The 21,781-nt window shown below is 37.4% G+C and overlaps 1 long non-coding RNA gene across 1 annotated transcript in view; it reads right to left on the bottom strand.

Annotated features, from left to right (window-relative positions):
• Window positions 1–21,304, bottom strand: part of LOC128811684 (uncharacterized) — a 106,196-nt gene extending 84,892 nt beyond the window's left edge. Inside the window, exon 1 of the long non-coding RNA XR_008438428.1 lies at window positions 21,264–21,304. This is a non-coding gene — a long non-coding RNA (uncharacterized LOC128811684). The remainder of the gene's footprint in view (window positions 1–21,263) is intronic.
• Window positions 21,305–21,781: the final 477 nt, after the last annotated feature.

Genomic DNA, 21,781 nt, shown 5'->3' with positions numbered 1-21,781 from the left:
GGTAAAGCTTAACAGGTTCAGTAGTATTTGTTCAACACTGCTGCTCACAAGGTATTTAGAGAGTCTGTGTCCTCTCACAGCTGCATAATTCTCAAATATTTCTTTTCTTGCCACTTGTACAGCATAACCTACAATTACACCTGGGGAAACAATGCTACATCATATTTTTTACATTTCATGCCATTTTCAACCATCCCTTTCACTGTTTTCATGGGCTCACTGAATGGTGCAATAGCACAAAAGGTCTATTTCTATAGACAGTTCTGTTCCACCTCTTGTAAGAGCCAGAAAATTCCCTTTTTCCCACTTTGTGCATTTGGTGTAACAGACACAAATTAAAGACATCAAATTATAATGAAGTAACATTACAGACAGTATCTCACACATAAGAGAAAACAAAAACCAAAAGCCTATGGTGATTCACAATTGGTGGTCAGTTAAAAAAGAGTATGTGACAGCTCTGGCTGAAAACAGTACAAAAGCTGAAAATCTCAGTGATTCAAAAGAAAGGCTTTGAAGTCAATGAAGTGCAGAGTCAGGATCTTATTCAGCAAGATGCAGGAATACATGCCTAACTTCAAACATCTAAGTAGGCCAGCTCAATTTATTTGCATTATGGCACCTTTATATAAAAATGCAAATGAGAATCGGCTACATCTACTTCAAAGAGCATCTCCTGAAAGTGTACTCTGAAACCAGCTGGGTTCAGAACTGAATTACACACACTTTATGGCCACGTGAAATCCTAGGAAGGTGCTGCCTTATACTTCAGTTCCAGAGAAGGTTATTCTGTGTTATTTCTTATAACCACTTCATTTGCACATTTCTGGACCTCTCAGAAGATCATAGGCTTCCACCTGGGTAAGAAGTCAGCCTGAATTAGAGGTGGTGTAATATGACATTACATTCCCACAGAAGATCTTGGCATGTGAAAAAGTCTCCAAACTAGTTAAATGCAAAAATGATGTATGAATTATCAGATGCTTCTGGTCTGAAAGGATGCTGATTTTAACAAAGCAGAATCTTTGCATTGTTCAAAAATTTAGAAAACAATAGCAACATGTAAAATATCATGAAGCAGAGCTCCAACTGGCAAAAACTCAATTTGTGGATCTGTGCAAGTACTGTCAGCTACGAACATGTATCTGTGTCAAACTGCAATGAAAAGGAAGATATTACTTCATTTACTAGAGGTTATGAATATTTGATAGAGACTTCTCTACTACCTTAATGAAATCCCTCAGGGACATAAAAATACAAAGTTACAGGGTGGTATCTCAGCAACACGGTCAACTTAAACCTAAGGTGGTATTTGCTCCTCAGTGCAGAACATAAAATGAATTGCTCGGTACAAATAGTTTTATAAGTCAATGAAATTAGCTTGTAGACTGTTTTAAAAAGTTTTGGCAGTAAGATGAGTTTACTAATGCCAGTAACTTTGGGAGAGTGCAGCACTATATGGGTGCTGATGGCATTATATTTCCCTCCTTTGCCACTGGTGAGGTTCTAATGGGATTGTCTAATAAAGACATAAAATAACCTGATCTAGGAGTCTAGTCTGTGCTTCACAGGGTTTAGTAATTTCTCAAAGTGTTGCAAGGACAGGCTAGATAATGGGAAAGTTAGAATAAATTAAGAGACAAAAATAAATTTGTGCAGCATGTAGACTGTGCACAAAAGGCACATAAGTTTGAGGGGAAGTCTTGTTACCTGGAAAACTGCAACACTCTGCATGAACTCTCTTACTCTGCATCCTGTTCTGTATTTTTATTATGCTTTTTTAAAAAAACTGTATAATAAAAAAAAAAATTGTTCAGATTATAGGGTTTTATACATGAGTTCAAAACAAATAATTTAAAACTACAACTACCTTTTCCTAAATTTTTATGCATTTTCAGTCTATACATGACCAAATGTCTTAATTTCTTTGCTGCATCACTGTTTCCTATATGTATTTGTAAAAGACACATTAAACAGTACAGATTTTTTAAACCATCTTTTTCAACTGGTCATTTCTCATACTGTACATCAGGCTTTCCTCTTAGTCCTCTACTCACCTACTTTCTTATTCAGTCACAGTTTTCACTTACGAACCTCACTGGCACAACGTAAGGATGAGCCTCAGTCCTACAGATACTGAAATTTATACCTTTCAAAAGACAAGTGCTATTATTTGTATTACATTTTGGGGGGTTTGAAACACAGTTCAAGCTAATATACACTTTCACTGAATGAACCTATTAAGAAGGTAAAAAGAGACTCATGTATTCATTACCCTCTCCACCCAGAGTGCAGAACACAAAAATATATGCAAGCCCAAAGAAATAGTCCCAGAAGCTTTTTGGGGGGGGGTTGGCATTTCAAATAAATTTACTGTGCCTTCCAAAGATATAATACTGTATTTAGCACACTACTGGCTGAAAGAGTACTTCAAGGCATTTTACTTCCATCAGGTGTTCACAACTTCAGTGGTTTCATCACCTTACAAACCCCCCACAAAAATGGTATTGCCTCTCAGCCTTCAGATTTTTTGGATTGTATTCTGCAAGAGACAAGAACTTGAGTTTTTAAGGAAAATGGGCAAATAATTGCTTTGCTAATTAAGATGCTGGATTTTTCTTGTGCATTTATGAAATATTATGAAATCTTTAGGAATTTTTTTGATCTTTAACATGAAAGTTAAAATCATTGTAAATGTCACTACTTGTCTGTGTACTGAAAAATTATAACTATCCACTTCAGCAGTATCTTCATGTAATGATTTACCAGTCCCTCTTCCTCTAATTTGAACTATTTTCTTCATTCAGTTAGTGCACATTTTTTGCTCCCCAATCTCAATCTTTTTCATGTCTGCACTGTACTGTTCTCCAGTATTCATCTTTGATTTTCTTGCAATGATGTTTAGACATCTATCAAATTCTGGGGTTTTTTGCAACTTTGTTGTGTATAGCAACAAAACTTGTGCAGCCTACCTTGCATTCACAGACCCAAAAATACTGTGTAAGGTATTCTTGATCCCTCTTCATTGTATTACCCAATCTGCACATTAGGACTTGGTTTTTTCTTATTCTACAGCTGTAGATGACACTATATTTCCCTATGTGTGCCAGCAATGACAGTGAGTTCAGGGACATTATACTTGGCTGTGTTGTCACAGCAATAGCCCTATGGAAGCAGCAGGCAAGGCTTCTGGATTATCCCATTTTTAATGTTCACTTCAACCCAGGGTCTCTATCTTAGCACCATATTCTCCAGTTCCAAGCAGACAGGCAGCAATAGAGCTATTTCTAAGCTCTAGACCTGTCATTTCATGCCACCTCATTAAAGGTTGTTTTTAAATACCCCATGGACTGGACGAAACATCCACAGAGCACGACTGAAAACTGAATTTCCTCCATTGTCAGCAAGAAGGCCCTACTGCAGTGCAGTCCCCCTGCAACAAGAGGATTGGCAATGGACTGAAGCAAAATCTTCCTCTTTAACAATCTGTACTGCCTAAGTACTGTAAATGCAGTCTTGGGACTTGAGTGGTGCTGCTGTGAACAGTCTCAGGTTCATTAAGGCTCGCAGAGCGCTGCATTGCTAATTCAGGGCTGGCAATGGTATTTCTGTCACATACTTAATGGGCAGCTGCAGTGAAAAGGGACCATTCAGGCTTCTGATGAAATGAAATGGCCCCATTCCGTGGTTTCACTTGCCATTAGCTGAGGAGATGCTTCTCTCAGATTAGAGATTAGTTGAGGGAATGTTTGTTCTGCAGGCATTTATGACCTCAGCTACCCCTACACACATAAATGTTCGACCAAAACTTTGAGCACTACTAAAATACCAATCCAAAGACTATAACAATCAAAATGAACAAGAACTAGAGACAAGAGAACTCAGAATAATGCATAAGGTGATTCTGGAAGGATTGCATTGCAGCAGCATAAAATCAATTCCAGTCATTCAAGTCTAAAGGTTATTCTCAGGATCATTTAGTGAGTGTTTGTCAAAACACTCATTCCTTGACACATCAGAATGACACTGTTTATCAAATATTGATAACCTGTATCATCATCTCCCCTTATATTCAAAACAGAACTATATGAGGGAACAACTGATCTCACTCATATCAGATTGGTATTTCAAAAATCCGAACCTTAGCGAAGAAGCGAAGGCTAAGGAATAGAGAGAGCAACAGAATATGGAAGGTCTTTGAAAAATAGAAGTGAGCCACAGATGTCACAGGCTATAACTAAAGTGTTCTTTTTGGCACAAAATAAACAGAAATTAGTGGCTCTAATGTAGAATGTATGTATTGACTGTGCAACTGACAACTATTTCTCTGCACATTTCATTTCAACAGGTAAGCTACAGGCAAATCTTGCAGGATTAATCCTAAACGTTTTCTCCAAGGCATAAACTAACGCTTTAGCTACCTGCATTGTAAAGAAATATTAGTGTTATTTAATATTATTCATTACTGATTCTATTTACAAGCATATTTTGAAACAAAAAAATTCAGCAGGGTCATGAGGACTGTTTACAAAAGAAGCTTGAAAGTTCTAATGCTGCTCTGAACAGTCTGTGTCCACCCAAATACTTTGATAATATCACTGAAATAACACAAGATAAACAAACATTGCCAAGAGCTGTCTGACACCTTCTTTGATCCCTTTGGGAATTACCTCCACAACAAAACAGCACTTGGGTTCCACCACCCAACTTCACTCTTGCTCTCCCTGGAAGGCACTGTCACACTCTGGCTCAGCAATAAGCTTACCTGGGTTAGTCTGTTGTGATCAAGAGAGATTCTTTCAATACTTGGTAAGACTAGTCAAGGTATAAAAGCAAAGTACATTTCTGTAACCCATAATAGTTTATTCCATACGCAACTCTCCCACAGTTGTGCTAAATTACTGTTTCAAGAGTTGCAATCCCTAAAAGATCAAGTGATTGGACCTATCAGTCCTTCATAAACAGCACAATGGAATCCCAACAAAGCTTTGATTGAGCTCAGAAGGCCAAGTTTACCTCCTAAATCTTATTTAATAAGCAGTGTCTGGATATGATCAGTCACACCCTTTGCCCCAGTCATTGTCAGGGATACTTTGTCCTGCAAACAAGAAATTTACTGAGCTGCTTGCTAAGTAACCCACCCACAATGATAAATAGATTTGCTCTGTTTAAAGACACATGGCCTGAGTGTGCTACAAATACATACACATCAACTTTTAAATCTTATGGCATTTCCCTTGGTTCCATTTCAAATTATTGTTTCAGAAAATAGTTATATTAAAAAAAAAAAAATCAGCCTGATCTGTTTCTGGAATTCTAATCTGAGATGCAGATAGGAGTGGGCAGGATCTTTAAAACCCAGTTATCTTATACGATCAAACACCTTTGCTTATCTCTTGCTAAAATATTTCAGTGCAATCTATTCTCTACAATAATACTCTCTACAGCACACACCAACATATAAATCATTCTTTTTCTCTCTCCCTTGTGTCAGAGGGCAAGGCAAGCACCCACAAATGCAGATCATCCATTTTCATATAATGTTTTCCTCCTTTTCAACATTCATAAGTAAAGCTTGGTAATACAACCATTTTTGCCCAGCAACAGGACAAAAGACAACAAAAATATATAAATCACACTATCACTTGATCTACTGCTGGATTTTTGCAGCCCCAACTCAGGAAGGCAAGGCAAAAGCACTGACAAAAGTCCAGATTTCAGTGAACCTTAACGAGAATGTCAGTGACTGACATCAGCTGAGCATTTATTCTACTCTTCAAGAAGAGATTAACCAGGGCAAGAACAAATAAATCTGCCCATTTTCAATTGATTCAGCCTTAATTAAGAAGAATGAGAAAAAGACAAGTGCATCTGATAGCACCCTGTATTATCCTTTCATATGAATTTTGGTCTTAATTCAGTTTTGAATGCTGGAATAGCCTATCTGATCCCTGTGAGGACTCCTCTTGTCATTTGTCAGGTTCAGTGTTTGTCTGACAAAACCCTGAAGAAAATATTGAATAAACAATCATGAAAATGAGGAACAAATAGAGATTTATGAACATAATCTGCAGAAAAGGAGATCTTCCAGATATGCCGTTCATTAGAGCTCTGCATATAAATTCCACTGAACTTCAAGGAGCAATTCTGATATGCTCTGCTTCTGCTGGGAAGCAAGGGGCTTCACTCTTTGTGGTGCATTACTGGAATAAAAAGGTTCCTTACACATTTACGAGATACTGAAGCATAACTTGACCCAGTCATAAAGAGACCTCACTTTGATCAGTCACTGATGAGAAGAAAAAGCCATGTTGACGTGATTAAAAGGAAAATTCAATACAGCTACATTTATAATTGTGTGCATAGATACATTTTTGGAAAACACTACACTACTGACAAACTGAGAACCAATTTCAATATACTACTGAGAACCAATTTCAGATTGAGGTAACAAATGCTACAATAAGAATAAGTTTCCATAACATTTATCTATAAAATAAATATGTAAACCACTAAACATGTAGAAAGGAGAAATACAAATGAACAATAGAAGTGAGTTACCTATACTTGAACTCGATATGAAGGCAACACAAGCAGCTCCAGTGTAGTTTGTTTCATTTGAGAATAAGAATCATCCCAACTCTGTATTGTTTGAGTCCTTAAACCCAGTTGCTCAGCTCAATTTCAAGATGACATACCCATAGAGTTATCTAACCTCCATAGTTTGATACAAAATAATAACCTTTTTTTCTTAGCACATGAGTGACATTCATGAATTTAAACAAGGATTAGAACTTGAGCTGGGATCCAGATTTACAACTGTACACAGACTTAATTCTTGCTTTCCATACTGCAGGCATTTGTGTAAGAGCAGGCAAGAGCCATGCCAGCTGCATTGTTTACTCAGAAGGCAGAGAAGGAGCTTCTTCCACCCCTTTATCTCTCAGCCCCTGCCTGTTAGACTTCATTTCTCTTCCCAGAAATAGTGTCATGTCTTTCAAAATCGAGGGCCAGGGGTGTGGTGGGGAAGAAGGGGCTGAGGAACAGAGAGGTTCCTAAATTTTACTGTACATTGTCAATAAAAAGTGCCATATTTTCAGTTCATTATAATTTTTGTTATATTTACTAAAAGCCTTGGATTTATAGGATTAGACTGCACATACATCTGTATTTCACTGAGTAAATCATTCCAAGAAAGAGACAGTGCCTTGCATAAAGCTCCTGAGAGTCAAACATGTAACATTAACAAAGGGATATCTTAGATAAAGCCTCACTGGAATAGTCTTCACCTCATACAGAGAAAATTCCAGATTATGAAGCATTCTTTAATGACCTTTGGCAGGAAATTCGGTAATATTGTGCCCTGCTACTATCACAGTGCAAGGATGTGTAGCACCTATAAAAGTGGGTTGTACCTAAATGGAAAGCATTTATTTTCTAGCAAGTAGGTAGTCAACAAACTTCAGCATCTAGTAACATGACAGAACTTGGATACAATGATTTTTGAGAAAGAATGTAGTAAAGTTTTTCCTCATTTTGGCTGTTGGGGTTTTTTGTGTGTGTTTGGCATAGAGACAGCTTCCTCATACTATTTTTCCTCCTCCCCTGCTGAGGAGGTGCATCTCACCTTCCTCTATACAGCACAAACACATTTATTCTTAAGACAGCACTTGTGGATCTGTTTCAGAAAACTTGGACGCTTAGGGACTAAACCCATATAAACAGAGCAGTTATATGTAGGAAAGAGGCCTCAGCTCAGAAAGAAAAGCCTCTAACATGCATAAATACAGCACTGTTAGGCTCAGGGCTCAGACTATTTTGCACAGATGTAATTTAGCAGCTTGTCCCTCAGCAAACACTTGGAGCCAGCAGCCCCAATCTTCCAGCAAAACACTTCACTGTCACTCATTCAACCATCACTTGAAGGTGCATACCTATGTCCAGCTTTTGCAATCTGTTTGCAGCTTCACAGGGCAGAAAAAGGTTGTCAACTTGCTCTAATTCACAGCTTTTTTCCTATTCTAAATCCAGGTTAAATTGCAGCTGCTATTTGTAGGCGATGCTTTTCCAACACTTCCTTCTCTAAGCTGTATCTACCAAAGAGAGATTGCTCTGACTGCTCTCTCCTGTGGAGAGCCTTGCCATGCCAACAAAGCAGTACAAACTCAATGGACATTGTTCTCAGGTGTAGAAGTCAGTATTCCAAGGGGAAAAAAGGCCAATCAAAGGGAAAAAAGGCCACAAAAACCTAAGTGTCAAAAGCAAAGATAGGCTGAAGGCATTTTATCCCTGTGCTTGTTTCTCTACAGAAAGAAGACACAGAACAAAAAAAAACCAAAAACTTGTTGGCAATAGAAACTGCTCAAGATTGAAACCGAAGAATAGCTGCAAGATGAAAAGCCAGCACCTCAGAACAGCTACATCAATTTGTGTAAAGGAAGAAATTAAAATTAACTTTTACCTTTTTGACGGTTCTTAACAGTTGTAAGAAATAATACCCTGCACAGCCACCAGGAAGCCTTGGTACAATATCTATTTCATCAAGATTCTTCCAACAAGCTACATTTATCTAAAACTTTGAGAAATCATAGACAAAAGCAGCAAAAATACTACAGAATTCAACAGAGACAGGACTGCCTTTTTCTTTTCCTAATAAAGCTGACCCTTGAAACTTTAGTTTTTTAATTGATTTGCTTCTTTGCTTTAAAACTGTTAATTTAGAGGTTTGTTCAAACCAGAATAGATTTACTGCTCAGAAAGTTGAACAGAGTTTGGACAAGACTAACTACTAACCTAGCAGTAGATGAGAAATACAATGTAGACCACAAACAGACGTTTCCAGAACTCTATCCCTGTTTCCACAATTCAAAATTGCTCAATATCTTCCTTGCACCTAAAGCCACAATGAAGGTCTATTGACACTACCATGATGAGTACTCTGGAAAAAGCTGGATTTTAGCCCTCTATATACTGCCCAAACCTTTGGTCTAAAGGGCAAACAAGGAAAATTCAATGCCTGGGCTAAATGCCAAAACACTCCTGCAGCTTTTGTTCACTCCTCACACGACCTAGAGAGGTAATTTGAATTATTCCATAGACTCCATAGGAGACACATCAGCTTTACATCAGTCTCCTCCACGTCTGAAATCAGGGAGCTCTTTCCCACAGTGGTAAGTGGGACTCTACAGGATTTTGCCTCAAGTTCCAATATTTTTCCTTGCTAATGTGTAGGAAAAGATACAGGCCTGCCAAGGGTATTTAATGAAGTCTCCATACTGGAATAAACCCTTAAAAGACCCCCCAGCAATGCCATGATGGTTTGCATTGCCACCTAACGACATTGTGTTATGCACTGCTTTCATCTCAATAAAATGGGTATACTGAGATTTTATTTGTAATACACCTTTTAAGAACAATGAATATAGCTAAAAATTAGTCTGAAACTGTGCATGGCTATACATTAAGGCCATATTAAATCCTATTCCTGAGAGACAGCTCAAAGTCCTGTTTCTGCCAGCTTCTTGTCTTCTGTCATTTCTGATTAGTGATGCAATATGTGTCAATGTTCAATAACGACTGCTGAAGTCTTCATGCTTGATGGCTTAGGATGTCATAATCAAAGTACAAGCTTTATTAATCCTCTCATCAATAGAAGCCACAGGGTGTCTGTCACATTTCATTTGTGTGTGCCAAGAGTAAATAAACTGCAGCAAATGAAGAGTGTGCTTATAAATATGGACAGATGTCGAGTGCTTTACACAGTTACCCATGCTGCTGTTTCCTATTATAAATTTCCAGGCTTTACACAACTCTGATAGAGCAATACTTGAAGATCTCTCTGTTTACATGGAAATTTTGCACCAATTCTGAATAAAATAAAAACTATTAAACTAATGGCTGAGTGAGAAGAATTTTGTATCTCAATCTGTCTCACAACTTTTATTCAGCTAGCAACTGGCTATTAGGGCAAACTACAACATCTGAGAATCTGATTTGCAATGACAGGCCAAGGTACAACGTGTTAAACACATGGTACTTTCTGGATTTTAGGCATTCAGGTAAGAGATAGAAGATAGTCTGCTCAGAAGTGCACCATGCAAGCATTCCACTTGGCAAGCTGTAGTTACCACTGCTTTAACAGGACTGAGGGAAGTTCACTGAGATCCAGAGCAGATTATACTGGAAGACAAATTACTACTAGCTCACTTTACACATGGAAAGCTCAAGGCAAGAGGAGATAATGTTATTTGCTCATATCCCTGTGTTTTGTTCCTGACTCAGTTTCTTGATTTGGAACATAATGGACTTGCAAAAGTTTGTAGAAACCGCCAGGGTCTTCACAATAACAAATGATTTGGTGATAAAGACAGTAATCAAAATTGGCTGTAATTGAATATTTTAAGGTGATGCATGCAAGAAAAAGATAGCTGCAATTTATGCCTGAACACAATGATGCCTGAACATTAACATTCAAAAATGAGACTCAGGAGTTGAAATACATAGTTCTACTGGGGAAAAAAGAGTGAGCTCAATAATGTTCAGAGAGCAAACCAAACACTACTGACTCACACTGCTTATAGAGAAGTAGAGCCAGGAGATGGGATGCAATAATATAATCATGCAAACCCATGGAGCACTTGGATTCTGCCTGCTGTGGCAGCTCTGATTCTCACATGGAAAACAGTGAAAATGAAGCTCTAAAGAGCAAAGGCATGGAGGATCAGTGGCAGGAAATCAGTGCCATATGCAAAAAAAAAAAGAAATAAAATAGGACAAAAAATGACTGACAGAACAGAATGACACAGCTTAAAGAAATATAATCACAAACAGCTCTGAAAAAGGTTATAAAGATTATTTGGTCTCTCCCACTCAGGTGAAAGAACAAAACTAGAAGGCTGTGAATGCTGAAAGCTTAGATGGCTTCAAAGAGTTTTTCAAACAAATATTGAAGCATAACCCATCCAGACCTAACATAAAAATAGGAAAAGTCAGCTATTTACTGTCTCTAGAGAGCAGGAAAATAGCTGCAAACAATGTATCTATCCATAGCCTTAGGTTTTTCACTGGGAAATCATTGGGAGTACTTGCCTGAGAAAGATCACTGGGCTAGGGGATACTTAGTTTAAGAAACTAAGATTAATTTTCTATTTTTACATGCAATAAAATTACTTCTGTAGGGCTTTTTTTAAATATTAAGAAAAAGAGACAGAATATTATAACCCTATCTACACAAATATTCCCAAACACTTGGGGGTTCCAAAATACCCAACCAAAAGAACCCTAGTATTCCAGTGCTCAGAATCAAAATGAAGAGCTTTAATGCACATTAGAGGTCTCTGCATTACTGACTTATTTTCACTGGTTCAGGTTGAAAAAGAGGCAGAGAAGGCAGCCAAAGGAAAGGGTAATGGAGAAAAACAGGAGGAGAAGTGGAACGACAAAGAAGAAAACATGGAAGATGGAAAGCAGCTTTGTGGTAGAATGGATCAGAGTGCCCTCAGGGCTGCATCAAAGTCTGAGTGCTCAGTTCAGAGCCCAGTAAAGGAACAGGACAGAGTGAAAAGGCACCTTTCAGCCCAAGGAGGGAGGCAATTCTGTGTGTGACAGAGACTCTCGTGCCTGTGGCAGGGAATAAACTCCAGCACAAAGCAGCCCTAGAGGATCGTGGCGCTTGGGTCTGCCCAAGATCCCCGCTAGTGACCATGTGCTAAGAGCTCCTGGGGGAGCAAGGCAGGTGCAACAGGAACGGGTTTGGGGGATCACACCACGTGCCCCTGGACATGGCTGCACTTCTCCTCTGCAGAGATCACATGTATTCTTAGCCAAAAGAGGGAGAACAGTCATTGACAGCAAAATCCCACTGGTATACCCCCAGGGACACTAAAATTGTATGTGAAGCAAATGGAAAAAAAACCCAAAAACAAAAAAAAAAAAAAAAAAAAAAAAAAAAAAAAAAAAATCAAAAAAAAAAACCCCCAAAAAAAACCCAACCCCCCCCAAACCCCCCCCAAAAAACCCACCAAACCCCCCCAAAAAAACCCCAAAAAAACCCAACCCCCGCCAAAAAAGCCCCAAAAAACCAAAAAAACCCCAAAACTCCCCCCCCAAAAAAACCCCAAAAAAACCCCACCAACCAACCACAACCAGAAACAACCCTAAAAACCCAACCAAATCCCCCCCCCCAAAAAATCACACTATTAATTTAAATGAATAAATTTATGCAAAAATACCTAAATGAATTCACTTTCTATTAAACTTGTGAATGCAATATCAAATCATTGCTCAAATCCTAGCTCTGTTCATGGGCACTACAACACTGTTTTGTTGATGTGATCCACTTAGTGTCCCTGCTCAGTGTCTCCAGTGAAGCCTGAGGTGTTGCCAGGTGCAGGCCCTGGAATTTCTGTAAGCTCAGTATGGAGACTTGCAAGATGCTTCTCAGGTGTGCCTTGTGTGAGCTTCATTTGGTGCAGCTGTAACAACAGTTTTTCCAGTTGAGTGTTTATCACCAATTTTGCTCACACCTATCTTTCTATATTATATCATATATAATGCATGTTTCCCTTGGCCTCTAAACTAGATTTTGAGTGTAACATCTTACATGCAGTCAGTAGTTTAGGGAATCATAAACAAATGGAAGCAAAGATATGCTCTGTTCACGATTTTGATTATCTGCTCAGAGAAACAGTTGTAAACACCCCTCATGGTATCTCATATTTCAGAACCATTTATGTCCCAATTATCCTCAGCAGCATCTAATTAACGCCTGCTGTTCTCTACTAGAAGTCAACAGTTATTTCTAAATTTATATCCCTTTTATAGCCTGACACCTGAAAGTTAGGAAAATAAAAACACATTTTTACTGGAATGAACTCAAAATTACCAGTTAATTCAGGAAATTGTACACAATACATGAACTTCTTACATCATCATTCAGAGAAATCAGACTTTGATAATATACCAAGAGATAGCTCCTTCTACAAACATACTGAAGTAAAGCTTTCAAAGTACTGTACAAAGTTTTATTTACTAAAACGTATTCTGTGGGCATAAATAATTAAGTCAAATACAAAGGTGGTAGCTTGTTAAGAACGGAGAAAGCCACAATTAAACCTTTCTAAACTATATAGTAATGATACAGGAAAAATAGGAAAAACCAATAAAAACATATGCAGTCAAGCTTTCATTTTATCAGTTTCTCTAGCACCCCTTTCCTGCAGTCACACACATTCTGTGGTGCATCTGAGAGATTATAACCTGCATCTCTTTTGTCTTTAGGGGGAATGGAAGAAACCCAACAAAACAGCAACCAAACCAAAACACTAAAATTCACTAAAGATTGCTTTCTTTTTGAGAAGAAAAAAAAAAAAAAACCAACAAAAAAGTTGATTTGTGATGAAGTCAGCTTTTCATTGACCCCTGATTTAACAGGAGCTGATGTTGTGCAAGTCAGAAAGTCACTTCTTTTGTAGATCTTTGTAGGCAATTTAAATTTAAAGGCTCTTTTGGTATCCTGTTTACCCCGCACATTACACAGCAGATTTGTGTTTCCCTGCCTTCCAGCCATACTCTTGTAGTTAATAAAAGTTTAAATTAGACATGTCTGTAATTTCAAAGGCAATCTACATTTCAGGACACAGTCTTTTCAGACTAACTGATACAAGGACAGTATGTTTTGCTAATAAATTTGAAACCCATTTTCAATTTTCTGGCCTGTACCCAATCAGTTACATGACCCCACAAGAACAACAATATTTTCTATATCTTACTTAATCATAAATCTGCAAGGAAAATAAAATTTCCTGATCTCTTAGAACAAAGGGTTAGTAGATAATTATGTCATGACGCTTTCAAATGCCTTATCTAGGATGTAAGATCAGGCTAGATTTCCTGCTTTCTGCCAGAAGCTAGCAGGCTTGTTGTGAGGATTGACTGACACAGACTCTGCTATGCCAGCAAGGCAAAGCCAGTTTACTACACCAGTTTAGCAGTATTTACAGGTCACTGTGTTTGGGCAAAATTTTCCACTCCAACCCATTTAGAAACACAACCTTCTGATTATTCTCCTTACACTGGTAAGGTCCTTGTTATCTCTTTCACCAGCAAGTCCTTGTTAGCTCTCCCCTCCTCAGAGGGTCAGAGTGACCAGACCTGGTGTTTTCACTTCTCTTCTGGCCTTGGGTTTATTCTCCCAGGGCCAAAAGGTCTGCAGTGCTACCCAGCTCAGCTCCTGCAGCTGTCTGCTCTCCAACAGCCTGTCCATACAATCCCACTGAACCAGGAGCGAAGCAGTCATAGAAATTAATTACTGCAGTATTAATTAGCTAGGATATCTCACTGGGTCAATTCAACTCCACTTGTACAAATGTTCTCATTTGTAATACAAACATTTCTGAATTTTGCATGTTTTCTAAACAGAGATTCAGGGATCACTCCAGCACATGCTGCACCCCTGTGCCAGGTATGTCCATTGATTTCTGGAGGATCTTCAATGTGTAAAGTGCTAGGACTGATGAAAATATATACAAAATGCACAGTTTCCATACTATTATTTATTTTTATATAATTTCAGTCTAAATTAATTTATATTTGATACCAGCATTAAGAGCAAGGAGTCTTATCTGCATCATATCCTACTGGAGAGTGCAGTTTGCTCTATAAAACCAACAAGCGTGGATCAGAAATGTTCATTTGTAGACCAAATAGAGGATATGGAGGCTGTTCTTAATTTTTATTCCTATAGAAACAGGCAAGAATGATGCATCTTTTCCACCAGTTAACAGACAGCAGATTTGAGCCAACACATTTTATCAGGAAAATACAGTGTTAGATCCAGACCACTGCATTTTCCATCCCTGTCTTACAACAGTGGAGCAAAGGCAGTGCAGGCCCATGTCCCAGTGCATCCATAAAACAAGAATTCAACCCCTCAGAGAGGAGGTAAAGCTCCAAAGAGTAATTGTGTCAGTGGCACATATAAGCACCAAAACAACATCTGCAGTCCCACTGCACTTTCTCCAAGCTGCCTGTGGAATTTAGTGTAATGGACTTATTTGTATAAGAACTATAATTTTATCTTTTTTTTTTTTCCCTGAAGGAAAACAAGGGAATTCTACAGAGCTCTCCATATCAATAATCTCATGGCATTTTACACATGTGCATTTCAAAGGAGTGACTCCTCTATAATTTAAAAATCTCGATGAATAAATGCTTAATTCAGTTTAGAGGATTCTTAAATAGTAATACTTAATTTAGTCCATTGGGAATATTCTCAAAAACTTCAAAGGAAACAGAAAAGGAGCTCCCAAGCAGATAGGGGAATGTGAGGTCACAGAATAAATAGAGCTGTTGTTCTGAAATAGAAAAGGACAAGTATATTAATATACTTTTCTTTTATATTTACTATTTTTAGTATATTTCTACTCATAAATTAGGTTATGTTGTAATTCTATCTTTAGATGAATCAATATTTACTAAAATAAATCTACACATATTCTTCTACTACCCCCATCACTTTTCCCTATAAACTATATCTTTATGAATTATAGAAAGCAAGCTACTGAATTACAATTTCTTGGTGAGGACTACTAAAATTATACACATATCCTGATACTGGGGGGAGTTTCCTCTTACTTTTGTGGCTTCTGCATTTACCCAGCTCAATGCCATTCATTCTGATCTATTAAATGAAATCCTGAAAAATGAGGCAGTCTGATAATTTGTATTTACTATGGTGAAAAATCTGTAAAGTACACCTTGAAGGACCTGATCACACAGCTGGAGACAATGTCCTTTCCAAAGATGACAACAGGAAGGTTCTGCCCAGAAATGGTGCATTGTGTGATGGAACTGGCTCATCTAAAGAGAGAGGCAGAGACAGACCCAGGTGTCTTCCTGCTGCAAGAGAAAACTGTGTCCCCTATAGCCCTGAAATTTGCCACTGGCTGCCAGGAATCTGTCTGGGGTTTGGAAAGATAAGTACAACAGATCCTTGACTAATCACTGCCATGATCACAGACATCTCTTCCCAGAACAATGCAGCACTGGACCTTTATCCACTACAGCACACAGAGGCAGCCCTGCCAGCCATTCCTCATGGGAAGGGTGATGTAGGAATGTAAATGGAATAAAGGAGTTTGAGGAAACCTGGGTCCCAGCCAGGGTAACAGCAAGAAAATCAGAGCTGGGAAAAGATGGGGCTAAGATATCTCACTTGCCTGCACATTGATTAAATTATTCAGACATTCTTTTACAGAGGATAATTCCCTTGGCATTGCCCAAGGAGTGCAGCCATTTCTCCCAGTAGGAGCACTTGAACCAAAAGCAGGCAGCACCCAGCTGACTGCTGTTCTAGTGATCTCTGCTGTCACACCTACATCCCTGGAGGCAAACATTTGTACTTCTGCAGGCTAAAGAAATTTTAAAGAAACTTGTGAGAGAATTTATTTTCAGGCAAGAATTTTGAACAAATAATCAACTTCCTAACAGAAGTTCATTTGCCATTTTACATTTTCTTTTTAAAATTAATTAATTTCATATGTTCTATTGGTGTTCCTGTCTTGCTGTTTCAGCCACCTGATATAGCTGCCCAAATCAGATGCTTAATATTTGATAGCATATAATAATATTTGTAGTATTATTTATTAATTCAAATGTGGTGGATATTAAGAGTTCTAACTCTATCACACTGAAGGTTTCACAAGCATATCTTCTCACAACTTTCAGTGTATGTAAAAAAACCCAAAACACAACAAACAGGATCCCTTGAGTTATAAAAAAACCTTAACTTTATGCACATAAATATATATATGGACATATTTCCTTCTGGAGCTGACTATATTAGAAAACTGCCATTTCAAAATTTTTTCCTGGCTAGGTTTTGCAACATAAAAATCTTGTGGGGTTTATTCCTTTCTTTAAGGAGATCTTAAGTCAGAAATTATTCTATATCCATGTTCCTAACAGCTCTCCTGGGAGTTCCTTTCTAAATTCAGCATAACTGGTTGCCAGCAAACACCATTCAAAGATCAAAGTGAGACACCCTGAGCCAGCACTACACTGAGCAGATGTTTACTCCTGGCACTATTTGCAGCAATGAAAGTTGGCACATATCAAAAAAAATCAGTGCTCTTACATGATGATGCTAATTTTTTTCTCCATCTTGAATGTAATCTGCACAAGAGAACAGAATCTAAATGTGCTTTGGAATTTTTACATGGTTTAGGAAACATGGTGTTTTTACTGGAACCAAGTTCATGTGCAATGATGAAAACCACTGTATTTTTTATCAGGAATTACCATATATGTGTGTATATATATATATATATATATATATATATGAGGTCTGACATTTGTTTACAGTTAAGAACACCAGCTAAATAAAGCAAGGCAGAGTGAAAATTAGGAAGCAAACACTGAAGCTTTTATACTTGCTGGAACATAAATTTCTATCAGATGAGCCTACATTTATCAATACTTTCCCTAAGGTTTCTGAAACTCCCCTAAGTGACAGAGAACTATATTTAGCAGAATTTTCTCAGCAAATATTCTTCAAGTCATAAACCAAAACACATTTCTAAAACTTTGCAACCATTTTGTCTCATTGAAAAATGTGCTAAAGAGTTATGTGTGTTAAAATGAGACTAAATATTTATGTAACAGCTGGTTTTATACTTTATTTCAATTTACTGAGGCTATCCTGGTTCTTCATGGTTCTGAACCGTAGGCAGCATTAACACCAGTAGCAAAGAACCAAAGCATTTTACCTAAAAATAATTTATTCTAAGAATGTATTTTGTTTTGCTAAATTGCTTGTTCAGATGTGGTAGCAAATGATTTTCATTTAACAGCTCTTGATGTTAAAGGGACCACTAAAAACTCCCTAAAACTTTCATTTGTTAATGGCAAGTCATGGTTCCTGTGAGTTAGAGGAGGACAGGTAATCCCCCATGAAGAACTTTAGTGGTTTTGTTTTGGTTTTTTTAGTTTTTTCATCTGTAGATATGGTAACTTATTTTGTATTGCAACTATTTTAAAGATTAAAAGAATCTTTTAAAACCCCACTTCTTCTTTTAGCAGTGAGTGACAGTTAACAAAGCAGAGAAGTCAAAAGGAAATCAATTAAGACAACATAAGAACAGCAGTGAAAAAACCAAGGATTGTACACAGAACAACTCATCAGCACAGATAAAGTAAGGAGAAACTTTATGAGCAAACAGTGGATTTTGCTTGTGTATTTTCTTGCAAAAATTCATACCTGCAACCTTATTCACTCAGGGATATCTGACCTTCACTGAGTCACATATGAATGGAAATACTTTTATTTTTCCTGACAGAATTTACATTGAAGTTACCATAAAATAGAGATGAATCCAGTCATATGCAACAAAAACTTAAATTTGGATAATGCTACTCATCTACTGCTCATTTTATGCCATGGATGTCAAGGATGTAAACTGATATTGTTATTAAAAATGCAGTTTAAATAGAAAATATATTTACCATGAATAGCAAAGTTTAGTGAGTTCCACCTTCTCTGTGAGAGTAAGGAAGGAAAAACTGTTGGAGGTAAAGCTGTTAGGGGGAATTTTGCCATACTATACTACAGCCTTGCATATGCTCAGTTTGTCTAAAATCCAAGAATATCAGGGACAGAACAGCTCTAGATCCCTGTTAAGTTACACCAGAATGAAACAGAATATATGGGGTTTACATGTGAAGTTGTGGGGACACAGCTTTCATCCTATTTCAGAAAGGGGAGAACAAGCATGTATCTGTCCAGAAAAAAGGCATTATATAACAGCAATATATATCTATATAGTCACTTCTTTCAACACAGAAAGCAACCCAAAAGCAAATGTGATATTCCAAACAAGCCCAACAAAGCAAAACAACTGAATCCAAAATATCTGACACCACAAAATTCCACACTGATCTATTCCTAATATAGGGAAAGAAGTTGATCCAAGAGAAAGTTGTTGCTTCACTGAGGTGCTTAGCTTACTCACTGGCAGTACAGCTCGTATTCCCAAATCACTGCACATTTGTTCAAAGCAAAATTCTTCAATATCAATATTTAAAAACAGGTCAGCTGCTGAAACTTAGGAACAACTACAGAGAATGGGTAGCAAGATTGCCCCATGTTTAACTGGGTACTATAACTAAAATAATCATCTGCAAGTGAACAGCCTCTTTGGAAAGGTTTTCTTTCTGTTACTGAAAGCATAATCCCACTTTCTATATACTGGTTTTCACACTTCAGTGAAAACGTTTTCCCATTTCAGTGGGACAGCCTCTAATTCATGCTGCATGCTCTTATTCCTTAATTGTGAAAACACGCGACTGGAAACCCCAAACATTTCCTACCACACACAATGCAAAGCAAACACAGAGAGAGATCTCATTCTCATTTACACATTTTACCAAAGTACCACAACACTGTAAAAACCATTACTGCTTAAACTCCTGTGTTTATTTGAGCAGGGTTAGTATTAGTGAATTCCCTGGAATAAGGTGTTTGTAAGCCTCCTAACTGTTTCAAGAAGCAAAGTAGGTCCCTTTGCTGGGCTGGTACAAGGTTTGGCTCTGTTTCACTCACTTGGAGGCCTTGGCTAGCAGCCCAGGGGGTGAAAGCCTCAGCAGATGCACCTGGATGTGCTCACAGCATTGATTAAAGCTGGGAGCACGGATGGGAGTCATTGATTTTAACACACAGTGTCTTATCCAAGGTCTCTATAAGCTGTCAAAAGGCTACAGCCACTGAGTCACCAGAGATTAACCTGTCCATTAGAAGTATGAGTCTACTGTAGATGTTCAAAAGGACAAAGCAAGCTGAGTTCAAGAGTTTTATACAAACTTTGCTTTAAATATACCCTTTGAGACTAATATCACTATATAAGCTGTTATTTCCTTGGAGAGTTAGTCTCATGAGTAAATTTCTGAGTATATTTTATTGGAAATTGTTTTGTATAAATATTTTTTTCTAGAAAAAAAATGGCATTTACCATTTTCACTTGGACCAATAGCAGAGAGGTCAGCTGGATGCACAGATCTGCTCAGAAGGGCTCATTTGCTTAGGCCAACCAACGTGTCTTTAACCAATCCAGAAAAACTGCCTCTAAGTTGGACTACATGGATGTGAACAAACAGAAATATAAGCACCCTGGAAAATATTTGAACAGATAAAACACCTTGAACTAAGCACCCAGCTGTGTCTGGTTTGCTCTCAAATTCAAGTTAAATTTTCTGTAACAAACAATCAGAAGTCATATACTCTAGCAGCCACTTCTCTTTATCATGTGGGAATTTCAGCCCACTAACAACTAAAAAGATTCAAAAGTAATTAATCAATCTGTTTCTATTATTTGTTGCTCAATTTCAGTCCTCTTTTGGTCTTTACTCATTCACAGAATATTTCCTAGACTATCCTGAAACCCATCTTCTAATACAAAAACTTTTAATACTTTAATATAATCATCCAAATTCTGAAAATCTTCATCTGTTATTATTCTGCTTGGTTGTGAAGTTAAAGAACTCAATCATATTTATTACAGCTGATTTTAGTAATGTATTTATTTTAAAAAATATTTTATGTTCTTCCACATAACAAAGGTATCTCAAACATCTCAGATAGTGATATATTTGCCACAGCACCCTACTAGCAGCTCCAGAAACAAAACTGTCAGACATTTCACAGTGTTGGCCAGGGATGTTTCGTGTAGTCCAGGCTAGCAGTCAGTTTACTGGTTTAGATTATGACTTTGTGCTGATAATAATTGTTCTGCAATAGTTGTTCAGCTTTGCTTGGGTAAAGGTCAAGTCTGGTCTGAAGAAATTCAGAGCAAGTCAGAAGGAAGATGCTTTTAGTACTTAAAGCATTAATATGTCTAAAATAAGCAAAATGGCAAAGATTGAGAAGCATGGCATTAATACATGCTTCTCACCCTTAACAAGGGCAGTTAGTGCTTCACACCACTACAGAGATTAAAAATGGTCAGTCATGTTCATTTTGAGGTCAGCAGGACTTAAATTATTCAGTATTATCCTGCATTAAGATCTAAACTTTATTCTACCTTGCAAAGACAGGAAAAGTTTGTTCATGTTGGTCAAGAAAAGGCGACACTGTGAGATTACAACTGTGGGTATGACTGACAAGGTTATTCCTAACAAAAGCTCATCTAAAAATCAAATAGTGAATCCTAATTTTATCTCTGCCATGGTTAATAATTTCTTCTAGAACTGAAGAAATACGAATATGAACTGACCTTGGAATCCCGAGGCTGCTGACATGGATACCCCCAGAAAAATAAAACAGCATTTAGATGTGTTAGTAGTTATATCAAAATTCATCCATATATTGCAAAGAGTAGCTAAGCTATTATGTAGACAAAGCATTTGAATAACAGCCTCAGTACATTCTAGAATTACATCTGACTTTAAAGCACTTACTTATCTTAAAATTATTCCCTGTGCTATCAAGGGGGAACTTAAATACACCCCTAGAAAAAACTGAAACAGTTCGACCACATATTTGTACTTTCTCTTGCAATTTAATTTTATAATCAATAAATTCAGCCTTTTTCTTTGACAGTAAAGAATGATTAATTTGCAATAATTTTCTTATTCAGTCTGATAACGTGTAAAGCTGTAAAAAAAACAAAACCAGAGGAACATATTTTAAACTAATGGCAGAATTAGAACATTAAAATATACTGCATTTAGAGATAACTATAATACAGTCCCCACTTCTACTTAGATTTTTGATAAATGGACACAAACTCTA

The sequence above is a fragment of the Vidua macroura genome, chromosome 9, assembly GCF_024509145.1.
Source record: "Vidua macroura isolate BioBank_ID:100142 chromosome 9, ASM2450914v1, whole genome shotgun sequence".
NCBI lineage: Eukaryota > Metazoa > Chordata > Aves > Passeriformes > Viduidae > Vidua > Vidua macroura.
This window is presented reverse-complemented; position numbering and strand designations above follow the sequence as displayed.